This window comes from Amblyomma maculatum, chromosome 7 (genome assembly GCF_055883805.1).
Source record: "Amblyomma maculatum isolate TAMU_Amacu chromosome 7, ASM5588380v1, whole genome shotgun sequence".
Taxonomy (NCBI): Eukaryota; Metazoa; Arthropoda; class Arachnida; order Ixodida; family Ixodidae; genus Amblyomma; species Amblyomma maculatum.
Genome location: NC_139350.1, coordinates 61190489 through 61204470, shown reverse-complemented (window position 1 = coordinate 61204470; position 13982 = coordinate 61190489). Strand labels below are relative to the sequence as shown.

Sequence of the window (13982 nt, the reverse complement as noted above, 5' to 3'; positions counted from 1 at the left end):
GTACCTGACGCCGAGGGCTCCTGATAGCGATTACGCTTACCTGCGCAAGGATCTACGAAGCGGAGAGGGTTGCGGAGGTACCCTTTTCTCTGGCCGTGGAGCGACGTGAACCAGCTGGGGCATACTGGAAGACCATTCCCAGCCGGCCGAGTGGTTATTTGCCCCAGGAGTCCGACTTTGTCAGGTGAGACCGCGAACGTGGGCGTACGCGGATGTTGGTGCCTTTCATGGGCGGATTAGTGGGCAGCAGATTACTCGAGACATTAAGGAAATTCGGAATTCAAGGCACATTTCATAAGTCACGAATGCAAGTTATGCTCATATAAATCCAACTAATGACACTGCTCATGCCCTAGCAGCCATGACATTGGTCAGGTCGCCTAACTTCTCCCACTACGTAGCTATAGGATATCGGCTGAGCAGGAGCTGTTCTTTCTCCCAATATGAGAGCTGTGAGGAATTACTTTCGCAGCACTTTAAGCGATAGTGTGTAAAGCTCGTGCAACCGAAAATCGGACGCTGCTCTCCGTATTTGAGAAGCAAGCGTCGGAAACTGTGTGCACGTTAATTCGTATCGCAGCTGTGACGCAATGGATTTTTTAGCAGCGATCAGGGTGATAAAACGCCATTTCGCTTCCCATTTAGCAATCATCTGGTACTCAAGCTGGAAGCTCGATTGCGAAGGGATTTCGAAACGACTAAATGTCTACTTTCGTGAGCGAAAGGGGAGAGACCACTGCTTTGACGGCTGGAGCGGCTTCGAGGCTGCACTTCGCCGCTGCAATCTTGTTCTGCGTACTCGCTGCGAGATGTCCAACTGGCGCACAAGATTTCCCTCGCTTTAGGGCTGGCGCTTATCATGACTGGCAAACTTCCAGTGCGGGGATCAGCCACGCTGCTACTGACGGTTGCACCAAAGGGGAGCGTGAAGCAAGGTGTTCATAGAAACTCTAGCGTTCAGGAATAGCGCTGTCTCATATTAGTCAAGGAAGCGGACGATAGCGCTGCTTCCGCTCACTTGACTCCGCAGCTGCTGAATACATTGTAATTTTAGTTCCACGGCAGATTCTATTTTTCTCCCCGCACAAGGATTAGTGTTTCATTTAAAGTAATAGCCTCATTAATACCAGGACAAAAAAAAATGTCCGTCCGTGTCGGAGGAGTCGCCATTTCAATACTCGAAGCCTTGAAAAATTGAGAAACCTCGACCTCTTCCTTCCCCTTCATTTCGAAGCATGGCAGCTTTGTATATTCACAAGCATACCTCTCGAAGATGGCATCGAAGTCCGCACTTCTGTAACCGACCCTACGATGATCCTAATGAGTTCGAAACCTTCAACTGAAAGAAACGTCGACTGTGACAGGATATGTCATACATCAGTCAAAAAGAAATCTCCGCAGCATATAAGTTATTCACAAACAAGCATTACTCAGGTGGTCATTTCACTACATGCACGTAAACATAATCATGCAGCATCCTTTAGAAAAGTATCGCTTATATGTAGCGTGCATTTCAATGATAACCTGAGAATGTTTCTCTTTGGTTGAGAAATCGCCTTCGCAATTTTTGCCTTTTAAAGAACGTAATACTTTGTTCCAATAGAAGAACCGGAGCAATCTACCTCGCTCGACAAACAGGAGAGCGCACATCAAAGAATGGTTTGGATTAAGATCCTGAATACCTGATTGGCTACTGTGACGCAGCAATGTGTTTTGTGCTGTATCGTTCGGTCACTGATTTCCTCCAGATCGCAGTTGCGGAAAAGTGGAGTGACGCCACCAAATGTGATTGACTTGTGTCGGTGCGATATGATGGCGCGTGCCTGAATGCGCAGTGTGTTGTTCTTAAACATGCTGACTAGTTCATCAACGCGATTATATAAGACAGGAAATTTTGGATACAGATGCAGCAAGGGGCAACTCTTTGCTTTCGTTTTGCTTTAATTTCTGATACGTTGACCACATTCACCGGGATAGCTGCCAACGCTATCTTGGCGAGAAATCTATCTAGATTTATAAAACAGTTCGCACGCTCAAACTCGCTCGCCCTCCCGGCGTGTCACAGCATAAAGAACGAGCGTCTTTTTGCATCTTTGTATACAAAACTGTCTTACGTAAACGTCTCGGGGAACGTGCCGGCTAGCAATTCTAGGACGGATGCACTGCGCAATAATGTTCAGGCACATGCCGTTTTATGGCGCTGAACTCTTCTAAACATCTCGTGTGCTCTCGACGCTTTCCGTGCCTCTGCTCTGGAGGAACTCATGACAGCGACCGAACGATACAGCACAAGGCGTCACCCATTCAGGAATGAAGTTCTTAATACAAATCATCGCCTGAAATGCGCTCTGCAGTTCATGTATCAAGAAAGCTTCTTCCGAATCGGCGATTGGACTAAGGTATTAGCTGAATTAAAGATGAAAAATACTATGGCGAAAGCCTCTAGTGGCTCATACTGTCGTCGTTTGGTCGTCCAGTCACACTATAGTTATCAATCAAATGACGTCATGATGACGCCATAAGAAAAATAGATATTCTCTCTCCACCTGGTATAGTGCCTGCATCCCTTGGATCCCCAGCCGAGCGCTTTACCAACTGCGCCACGCCCGGGATCGTAAAACGCACATCCTGATTCTCCTTGTCTACCATGAGGAAGATAGCGGCGATGACAATGACGCGGCACTTCGCTATCATGACAATGATGGCATTAGCAATGATAATGACGGTGCAATTGTTGATAATGAGAACGAGAAGAAAGCGTGACGCTCCGTGTGCACCGCAAAGCTTAGGCCTTCGCAATTCTGCTGTACAGTTTCCAGAGTGCTCTCGTAATTTTTTGTGCAGCCGAGTCAACTACACAAGATAAAAACACCAAAACTCCTTTTGTGGGGCGAAAATACGAAACATCGGTGCACTAAAAATTAAATGGCATTTGCCACTGTGCAGTCTACTGGGTCCACGCATTCACTTATGGGACGCGGCATTTCCGAACACCTTGCAATGCCGCTCTTTTGACGAGACCGTAAACAGCACAGTAGCCGAACTCCGCACTGGAAGTTGTGTCAGTCATGATAAGCGTCATTCCGAAAGCGAAGGAAACGTGTGCGTCACGCTGCGCATTCGCGAACTCTCGAAGCAAGCGCGCAGAGCTAAAGTCACTCTTTAATTTTCAATTATTGGTTGAGTCTACGCAGAGCGAGATAGCAGCGCCGTGGTATGTCCCCGCAGCCGCACCGGCCGTCAAAGCCGTGGTCTCTCCGGTTTGCGCACAATAGCACCGTCGTCGCCAAATGCAACCGAGCAGCCTCATAGAGAATGAGATTGCCGCCTCGCCGGCCGGCTGAGGGTACGTCGAGTTGAGAAGCGGCGATATGATCGCGGTCGCTGGGCGCTACTCACCGGCAGTGAGTATATAAGCTGACTAACGCAAGCTGACTTCCTCGCGCTTACAGTGGGATGGTAAAAAGTAGGCGAATAATCATGTGCTGCGTCTGGTTTGGTTCGCTCGGAGCGTTGTAATAATGAGGAAGGGCACTTCGCTGGCATAACTCGTTCAACGCTCCTTTCTGGCTGGCACTGTGAACCTGCGCTCTTCATTAGAATAACTTGCACTTTTAATACCAGCACGCAGCTCATATTGCTGTCACGATCAGAAAAATACTTCTCTACTGCTCTTTTGCCATATCCGGAATGTAAGGAATAAAATTATCTTCGAGATTCAATGCGCTGTTTCCTGAGTTTCCAGGCCTTCTTTTTTTATTACGACTGAGTTTGTTGTGTCACTTGGTTAAGAGGAGAGAAAAAAATGTAGGCAAGATATTTAGCCGTTCAAGTGGCCCTCTTGCTGCGTACTGCACTTCTTGCCATTTGGTAGCGTACAAAAGTGCGTAATGGTGTCGCGGACTAATGATTGCATGATATGCAGCACTTTTATTAGCAATGCATAAAAAAAATGTCAATATCAAGCCTCTAACATACTGCACTCAATTTTACAATACGTGCAGCCGTTTCTTTAGGCTAACACCAAAATGTCCTCGAAAAGAATACCGGAGACGCGGTATTAGGACTGCGAAATATTTTCGTCTTTTTATCTATTACCCACACAGCTCAGTGATAATGTAGTGGCCTTTGGGAGAATGGTACCATCAACAACTTGTTTAAGATGTCGGACGCAACCTTCGAGTTGCAAGCAAGATCACGTTTAGAACCTTAAACTTACCGCGATTGCTGAAGTCCATTGCTGGCACATGGTGAGAGCGGGAGGTTCAATGCACTAAAAAACAATTTCTTCGTAGTCGCCCTTCATAATAGAAAGACATTCTTGGGAGAAATGCGTTAGACAGCATTTACATCACGCATTTGCTGTAATGCCAAATATTTAAAAGCAGTTGCACTCCTTTCTCAAATATCCCGAGTCTACTTTTGCGCTACAATTGCCAAAATATCACGCGCTTATTTGAGTTATGTAGGGGTTGCAAATGCGGCACTGACTGATATGCCTCATTAATTATGTAGCGATAATCGTACTGGAAACAGAGAGAAAATTGCCTCGTTTTTCTCTCCTGCAGCTGAATAAGGCGAGACATCCGAAGAATATTAATCGTGGTAAAAACCACATCGAATTTTCAAGAAGCGTGCCCCGTCTTACTTCGATAATAATCAAAACGAGGAAATGGCCCATGTTTTCCAACTTGTTGCATATACATGAGCTGCGTATTCACATTAAACATGCAAGGTGATCGAACAAAGAGCGCATGTTTCACGGGACTAGTAAAAAAATGAGCGTTGAGCGGGTTATGTTATGCGCAGCACCCTCTTTCTATAGCAGCTCAGAAGGAACGAAATCGGAACAACGCTTGCTGTCAGCTTATATTTTGTCATAAAAACAACGATAGTGAGGGAGCAGCATTATGTCAGCCACTTTACACTCGCCGCCGGCTATGAGCGACCACCAACTGCGATCACCCCGCCGCCGCTCGACCCCACACCTGCTCCGCAGGCCGGCTTCTTTTGCTTGCGGTAGTGCATGATCCCAACAAGCCGACAGAGTTCTTCATTGCGGGGCCAACACCGGTGCACATCAGCAGCTCCTCGATAAGCAGCATCTCAAACGACGCTCTTCATGACGCCGCAATACCTGACAGGCAGCCTGATGACCACAGGGATTGCAAAACGCTGCCCCACGAAGAGAGAGAGAACTTCGCCGTGTTTCGCCGCGTGACGTTAACCTCTCCCCCACAAAGGCAGAGCATGTGCGATCGCTAGCCAGTTCGGAACAGTAGAAAAGGAGGACACAATAACGCCGTGGGCAGTCGGATCGGCCTTAGTCGGCAGGCATTGTAAAAATAAAAGTGCGCTCTCGGACTTTGCCTTCACACTGCTATCGATTCTTTGCTTCAGTGGAAACAAGCCACTTTCGTATCCTTTCTAACTCGCATTGCATAACCTAGCAAGCGAAAGAAATTCTCTATGAATGCCCATTGTGAGTCCAAATTGTAGCTTGTGATGGGACGAAGAAACAAATATCAGTGGTGGTTGAAAGGGCTAGCCGCGTAGCGACACCAGAAAAACGGGTTGTTCACGAAGTCCGACTCGAACGTTCTTGTTGCCGATGCACTGGCTGGAAACCGAATAGTGGCATTGCGAATTACGTGTCTTCTTGGCGTCTTCCGAATCTTCTTGCTCTATTTGATCGGCCTCTTCTTTTCCTCCCACTTTCTCCTTTCCCGTCTTCTTTCCTGCTTCTGTAGCCCAGGGCAACTAGTTACCATGGTTACGGCGCATGCCTAGTAGTGACTAGAGACGATTACGAGAAATGCTCAGCTGACTACCCTATTGTAGCTTTCGACAAACGAGATAAATCTACGAATGATCGTAGGTGCCTAGTTTATTACAGAGGCTTAAATTGAGCAGAATTGGCGCGTATGGCTAGCTTACTTGTGTTATAAATGTGCCCCGACATTACAGGAATAAAAATTTTGAATCGCAATTAATTTAAACAAAACAAATTCAGCAATAAAACGCTTAGTGACACCTTATATCTGCATGCTGCTGACAAATCTTGTAATTTGAAACTGCCGCAGACTGTTATCAAATCCTTACGGCAGAGCTTGAGTGTTATTGTTACGAGCAATTTCATTTTACTATCACACAGTAATATTCAAGGCCTACAGCAAACATTCTTTGTGCCTAAATGCTCTAACTAAACGAGGGAAACAAAGAAAAATTATTTCTCATGCCAGGCCATCTGCTGCTGTGGCCAGAAGCTCCTGAGCAGAGATCAGAAGGAAAGGAAGCGTTAACTAGACAAGAAAGAGAGAGAGAAAATAAAACAGATATCCTGATAGCTAGAAAGTACTGAGCTCGCTTTTTTGTTTGTAAAAAGGATTCGGAAACCTGTTTTTCTATATTGCGTATTTCGTGCCCTCAGCACGATTTTTCGAAAGCGGCCGCTCGAGGGGTGAAGTGAAGGTAAAAGTGCTTAGGCGCGTGCCATCCTGCATGGTTGCTTGGTAAGCCTCCCCTTACGAGATGGTAGCACCAGTTCGGCTATAGCGCTGACAGCATTAGCAGACTGCCTCCCCCCAGCCCTCTCCACCTAAGGCTTCTCTCGTCGAAAACGTGGTTCTTAGTTCCCAAATCCCTCGCACACTGTAAAAACAAAAACACCTTATTAGGTGTTTTCGCATGTCTATAAATAACACCCATGCACCCTTGAAAAAAAGTGGCTTCAGAGTGCCAGTACACCCTCAAAGATGGTGCTTCGGTTGGTCATAACACCCTTCTATGGGGCCAATGCACGGGGGTGTTTTCATCACCTTTACACCCGATTGCAGGGTGGAAGCAGTGGCATTGCACCCTTACACCCCTTGATAAAAATCAGTGCGAATAACGTCCATATATTGCATTCCCTAATTAGGAATTACTTTTGCCACTACACGTTCCTTAATGCTTTTCCTATGTGCACATTCGCAATCAAGCTTAATGGTATTCCTTTTAACCACCTGTAATGCCAAATGAGCATGTAAAGAGATACTGCATGCCATTATTATGACATCTCGAATGGCGCATGCCAGTATGATTGTTTTTTCAAATTCACAGAGCATGTTACAAAAAACTGTTACACAGAAGGAAACTGGAAGTCTTTTATTCGGCATAGAAGGGTCAGGGTTCGGGCTAGTGGGTGCTCGGGTGCTGGTGGAGGGGGGGGGGGGGGGGGGCAGGGGGGCACTTGTGTTCTGTTTCTTTATTGATGCGCGCTATGGAACCTCATTTATTTAACAATACTGCCACTCTCCACCGAGAGCCTAGCAGACGGGCAAAAACATACATGGTATGTACGTAAATACCTAGAAAAATGAAAGAAGCAAAACAGTTCCAACAAATGCAGACAACAAAGTATACATTTTTTTCAAAAACAGAACCAAACAATGAACACAACAGCATGGTGACATTTCTTAAAAGACAACAACAAAACTTTTAGTCGTATGCAGCAATAATCGCAGTACACAATATTAATCCTATGCTTTGTCAGTGTCAACGCGTGCGCCTGCATAAAATTCGGCCTTAAGCGATGAAATAAAGCGTCGTGCAGCGCATCTTGGCTTCGACACGCAGACGCCCAAAAAGAGGTGCGCTATAAAGCAGCACAAATTGTCGGACCCCTTGTCATATGTCAGGTTGAACAGCCAAAATCGACCCATTATTGGAACAATAGCCTAAGTAGAGTCGATGACTCGAAGAAGCTTCCGCTGCTGAATGAAGGGGAAATGCTCTTCAGCTTCTTTGATGCTGCTCCCAGTATATCCGACGCACGGCGTGGCAGGCTTTTCTTCCTGTTCCTTGATAAAATTGTGAAAGAAGTGCATAACAGAGCAGCTGTATAAATATGCACTGCACCTGGCAAAAAGCAAATTCAACATATTTTCTACTCTATATTTAGAATACGCCAATGCCCCTTTAGTGTAGAGCAGTGTGCTGGAAAAGGGCCCTATCGGAAACCACTGGTAGTTATCTCACAATTAACAATGCAGAATATACTGTTACCCATTTTTATTCATGCAGCTTGCTGTTGCATGGTAATTTTAGATTATGCAAGCTATTTTATCAAACAAAAATGGCTACACTCATCAAAAGCACCTGGGTTAGAGAACCTCTATGCTCCCTCACGAACTTTTCATTTCACATGAACTGGAATGCTTATTATGATAGTTAAAAGTGTAAATAAACAATAAACAGCACTGGAGCACGGTGTTTACTACTAAAATATTAACAGCTGGCTCAATTGAAGGCTTCACACAAGGCCTACAGCATACCCTGCACTGGCCAAGTAGATACTGCAGAACCAAACAAAAAAAAAACGTGGAAAGAGCATACTTAGTGATGGGGCACTACAAAAAAAAAAAAAAAAAAAAAAAAGTGCATGTAATACATAACACATAATGCATTTCTGAACTTTTGCACGTCTTCTTGTGCTAAGTATGAACCAGCCAAGCCCTAGGTCATCGCAATGCTTCCTGAACTGTTTACATTTAAGGTTTAGTAACAAGGAAAAAGTGTTCTCGCTGCTCTATGTGGCAGTTCTTAAACTTCATCACACATTATTCATTGAAAGTGTACACTGGAGCTTCGAGTTGAGCGACAATTACATGTGCAACAGCAGAGCATTACCAAACAACCAAACAGCAGAAGCTCTAAAAAATGTCAACACTGAAGCATGGCATGTTAAAACATTTTCCACGCATAGCACATTGTATGCATAGACATCCAGAACATCAGTGGTGAGTCTCAAGAGGCGGCAGGAAGCTCAAAAGTTCAAGAAGTTGTAATCGTCATAGCGGCAGGCAGTCCGAGCACTTTGCAATACACTAAAGGTTCGAATACTAAAAATATGTTTACTAACTTGAAATGCAAAAATAACAATTTGGATTTATTGAGAATGTTTACTATAAATGAGAATGTCTATGACAGTGCCACATGGTTAATGCATGAAATGTTAGCATCTGTAGTTAAAGGCATATTTATACAGCATGAACCTTGAAACACAGCAGTATTTTCTCCCAACCAATGTGGTAAACCTAATCTCAGAAGAATTAAAATTATTACATCATTTCAAACTTGGCTAGCAAATTACAGCATTTTTTTAAAAACAACTAATAAACTGCATTACCCACCTTCAGAAGCCTGTAGGATAAGACAATGTGGCAAATATTTCTTTTTAAGCAGTCTCAGATTATATATTCCAGACATTAGGAACATGTTAGGAACTAGCATGCATGAGCAGGTTGAGAGACCCCTTTCCAGCAAATGCTAAACCCTACCAAGCTGCCTGCAAGAGCCATCTGATAAAGCACTGCTGGTCCACTGCAGCAGAGTGCTTAGTCAAATGGCACACTGCACCAATCTTGACATTACCACTGCTTCATCATGTGACTCTTGTATGCAATACGACGTGGTAAGCATGTGATGGCAGGAGTCTCTTAAAAGTGCTTTTGATTGTACTTGCAGTGCAAATGATCCTTTCACAGCAAAGAATTCACAGTTGTGATGAAAACTTGTGTAGTATTTATATTTGAATTATGAATCACTAATACATATTACAAGTAAGACTGTAAACCATTTTAGAAACAAAGAAAATTCGCTAATAATGTCGGTTTCAAGTAGGCTTCCTGAATATTCAAATGACAAAGAGAAAACTTACAAATGATACAAACAACATCCAGAGCTCCCGGCTGGTTCCCAATGTTTGCCAAGAGTTGCAGAATGCATACTGTCTGTACATCTACAATAGAAATAAGCAACACAACAATGGTGTACCTCCTTGCAGGTAAAAAGATAGCCGAGTTTTGAGGCGATAATTTATTGTCTAATTTAGGAAGGCAAATAAAAAAAATTGAAAACATGTAGAGGCACGCAAACTGAAAGCCAAACATCTGACAGCAAAAATTAGCAAAGCTTGTGAAGATTTGAATCAGGTATCACCTAATTCTCTGCTACTAGTTGAACAGATTCGAAAAGGCTGCACCATTACAATGGAGAAGAACAATAGGTAATTTAAATATAGCTAATGCGAAAATTGTTGCATATGAAGAAATGCACAGGCTAGTTATGGTTTTATTATTCTTTCTGATGCTCAGCCATGTCTTTAGTATATCTGTAAGGCAATGCAAAATGGCAAAATGTAGGCATTTAGCGAAAAACTGCCAATTAGATAGCACATACAGCGAACAGAAGGAAACAGCTTAATACTTACGCTTCTTTCTCCTTTCACGCATTCCCTCAGAACATACTTCGAGCACCCGGGCAATGTCCTTTTTTCTTGCACGAATGGTGTCCTTCAAAACCAAGACAAGTGTCTTGTTAAGGCCAATTTCAACTGCCTCTTTGCCGTCCTTCTTGATCACCATGTTGACGTCATGTACGAACTGCAAGTTTGTGTGAATGGTAGCCATAAAGAATTCATTTTACTCAATGTTTCAAGTAACTGAATATTAAAAATCATTGTACAAAAGCTAAGGCAATTGATGCCTTTGTACATATCAGAAAAAAAAAAAAAACTGGCATTAGCAAACAGCAAATACAAATATTTACTAAGGTTAGAAAACTGCAAAAACCATCAGTATTTTGCCACTCATCGCCAAACTGCAAGCAATATTAAGGAAAGTCTAATATAAAAAATACAAAGCAAAAATTATGATCCTCCTTCTCTCAACTTGGCACACGGCTGAATGGCAATAAAATATGTAATATATCTCTAAACTAAGGGTCCCCGCTCAGCTTTAAAAAGTAGGCTTCAATTCTTAGAGTCAATCTACAGACATGCATCGTTAGTATATGAAAGTCAAATTGTTTTCTGGGCCCTTTAAATCAGTAAACTGCTTTCAACACATACATTACAATTTTTTTTAATAACAGTAAGTCACAAATTTGCCTGCAATATGCGCACAGTGATGAGCAAAGAAGGTAAACATATGCGGCTAAGGCTATGATAACCGCTTCATATGTACATTTAAGCAAAAGACAAAAAAAAGTAAACATCTGGTCAAATGAAACTCTCTAATAGCAACATCCGATACAATATTTGGCCACAGAATTCAAGCTGTCGACCTCTACTTGAATGCTGAGGCATCAGTATCGAATATCCATTTATTCTAGTCTAAAGACACTACAAAAATCAAGTAATGCGGTCAAACAGTTATGTTGAAATGTGACCACAAGAATAATGAAAACTGGATGGTTTGAACCACATCAGCTGACTTAGCACGTGTACAAGTGCCTTAATTGAAGTCTTGCTGAAAATAAAATATGTACCCAAATGATTCTTCGAGAGGGAAAGAAAACGCCATAACAAAGCAGCATAATAAAAATGCAAATTCAAACTCTATGCAACCGCAAAATATGGTCCCCGTAAAATGAAAAATGCTCCCATTGTGATTAAAAAAGGCAAATCCAGACGCGGGGAAGTTAACATAGGCTGATGATAGCGGCATATAGTTTACGCAGTTTGGAATAAACTATTATGCAACCAGGTCGGCCGACCAGCGCACTTCGATGCCAAGAGCACGAGCGCAGAGGCGTGCCGCGCTGAACGGCCGCCGAGAACGAACATAGCCTCCTCGAACAAAAATTTTAAACAGAAGGGCTGCGGGAGGACGCTCCCCGAGCAGCAGGACGGTGCGCGCCTATGCTCCGAGTAAATAAAAAAAAAAGGGGGGGGGGGGTGGCAGCGCTCCGAGTGAAAGAAGACGACGAAGCATGATAGAGGTTTCAGGAGAGCGAGCGCGAAGTCTAAGAGATAAGGGAGGAGGGGGGAGGGGGGAGTCGAGAGTGCTAGGAGAAAATAAGGTAGTACGCCAACATGACCTTACCGCACGAACGGAAACGGTAGAACAAAACCGAGTCATTGCAAACTGAGCGCAAGTATCAAACTGTCAAGAAACGAAAATCGTTTCGTGAAACTCCTGCGCGTACAAAATGCAAGGAAACGTAGCACATACATTATTTCTGTTCAAGAAAGTTGAGACTGATGTTCTTGCGCGAAATCTGCGTAACTCACCGCGACATCTACCACATGTGCGATGTCATTTTGGCAGCCAGGTGAAAACAAGCGCGTGTCTCACGTTTTCATTTCAGCACATTCTGGAGCGTTCCGGCACAAAAAGACACAGAATGCAGCAATCCGGTAGGACACTGTTCCCACAAAGCGCAATATGCGTGAGAATAGGCTTACCTTTACAGACGATTGCGTCAGCCGCAAAGTACGCTGTCCGCCTTCGTATCACCGGCACCGAACCAACCAGTGCGATTTCAGCGCGAGTGCAATGTAGTCGGCGCATATAAGTCTTAGTCACACAGAAAAAAAAAATCGTCCATGCCTTCTTCTTTCGGACATCTCAAACATAAGCGGTGCAGTCCTTCGACCTGATCAACGCAAAAAGAATCCCGGACACTTGCCGACACGATAATTGCCCGTTTGCGTTAAACACCACATGTAGAAGGCACTTCACAAGCGTACACACTTCTGTAACACATATGCATGGGAAATGCAACACATTTCACGAGGGTACACAATCGAAGAAGCACATTCAGCATTCGCCGAAACGTGGTCGAAACGCACCCCACAATGCTAACGGCCATATTGTGAAATTTGAAAAGAGCGTTCGTAGCTACCGGCGGCCTCCTGGCGGTGAAATTTTGTTTCAGTTTCTGTTTCATTTTTAGAAAGCACTCGTGTGTAATTTTAATTCTAGCGTTACTTTTGGTGCTTTATTTAGGATTTTGGTTATATTAGCAGCGCCGCTTGTGTATAAAAGGCTACGAAGTTACGCAGCCATATACCCCCAGCATGTTAGGTGATATTGCTTGCCCGTAACACCCTAAGGCATATTCTCCAACCAAAGCACCCCTTTGGCATGCAAGAGGTGATTTCCAATGGCACGAATGCCCTAGACTCAGGGTGTAAGCGTGTTTTTAATCAGACAAATGCCCAAAAAGGTGTTTTTGTTTTTACAGTGCAGGCATTCTGCCACTTAGCCGGCTGTACTGTCCGCTGCGTTACAGCGCTCTTCTGCAAGAGGTCTGCAAGCGACGAATGAGACGGTCCCTGCCTACCTGAGCGCCTTTGTTTCGCTCATTGTGCAAGCTACCGGGCTCCGAAGAATGGCCCATCCAAATCTGTCAACCACTACATCACGTAAGCAGTGAACTGGTTTTACGCTCTTAACAATGTCTGCATTTAGGGCAAGATGTTTATGTAGTCGGAGACGTTTTAGGCATATCAGATGCCACGTTTATGATCCATTTCAAAACACGAAGACACATTACTTTTGCGTAGAAGGCTGAGAATATTAGTTAATTTAGGACAACGAATATTGTAGATGGTGTTCACCGTAAGATATATGTGACGTTGCTGCTTCCCGTTTTCTCTTGAGCAATTTTTATTCATTGTGAGATTAGCTGCGCATTCCTTAAGCATTGGTCGAGCATTGTCTAAATAACGAAGTGGCCTTCAAGTTATGGAGAATACTTGATGGGTATTGTTAGTGTCATGATTTTTATGATTTTTAATAGGCCTAATGAGTGCGATGCTAATAATCTAAACGGTACGCACTTGACAATCTTGCTGGCCAACATTCCAAGAGTTCTTTTAGGCAATTGCTTTGACCATCTAAACATTTCACTGTAATAGGAGTCCTTAATCAGGGCGCTACGCCGTCAACAGTCAATGGAACGTTCTGCGATCAGTCGTTGCACTTCTGTTAGCGCACGCCCGAGCGTCGGAGAGAGAGCCTCGTTGTCGTTTTCTTTCCTGACCGTCACGCGCGTTGAGCATGGTTGTCGTTCTCTTCAAAGCATCAGGCGCTGAACATAACAGAGCCCAATACCTGTTTTACAACTTCCCCTGGGCGAAAAGACGCCATCCTGGCGATTATGGTGATGTGACGATGGCAGGGTCGTAGTAAGGCTTCAGGCGGTTACTGTGT

The 13982-nt window shown here is 44.1% G+C and overlaps 1 long non-coding RNA gene across 1 annotated transcript; it reads right to left on the bottom strand.

The window, feature by feature from the left end:
- Positions 1-7230: 7230 nt before the first annotated feature.
- On the bottom strand, positions 7231-12662 carry LOC146183544 (uncharacterized). The gene is made up of 4 exons (XR_014708489.1): positions 12230-12662; positions 10253-10334; positions 9701-9781; positions 7231-7841 (listed from the first exon to the last, which is right to left on the bottom strand). It is a non-coding gene; the product is annotated as an uncharacterized LOC146183544 (long non-coding RNA).
- Between the last annotated feature and the right edge of the window lie 1320 nt (positions 12663-13982).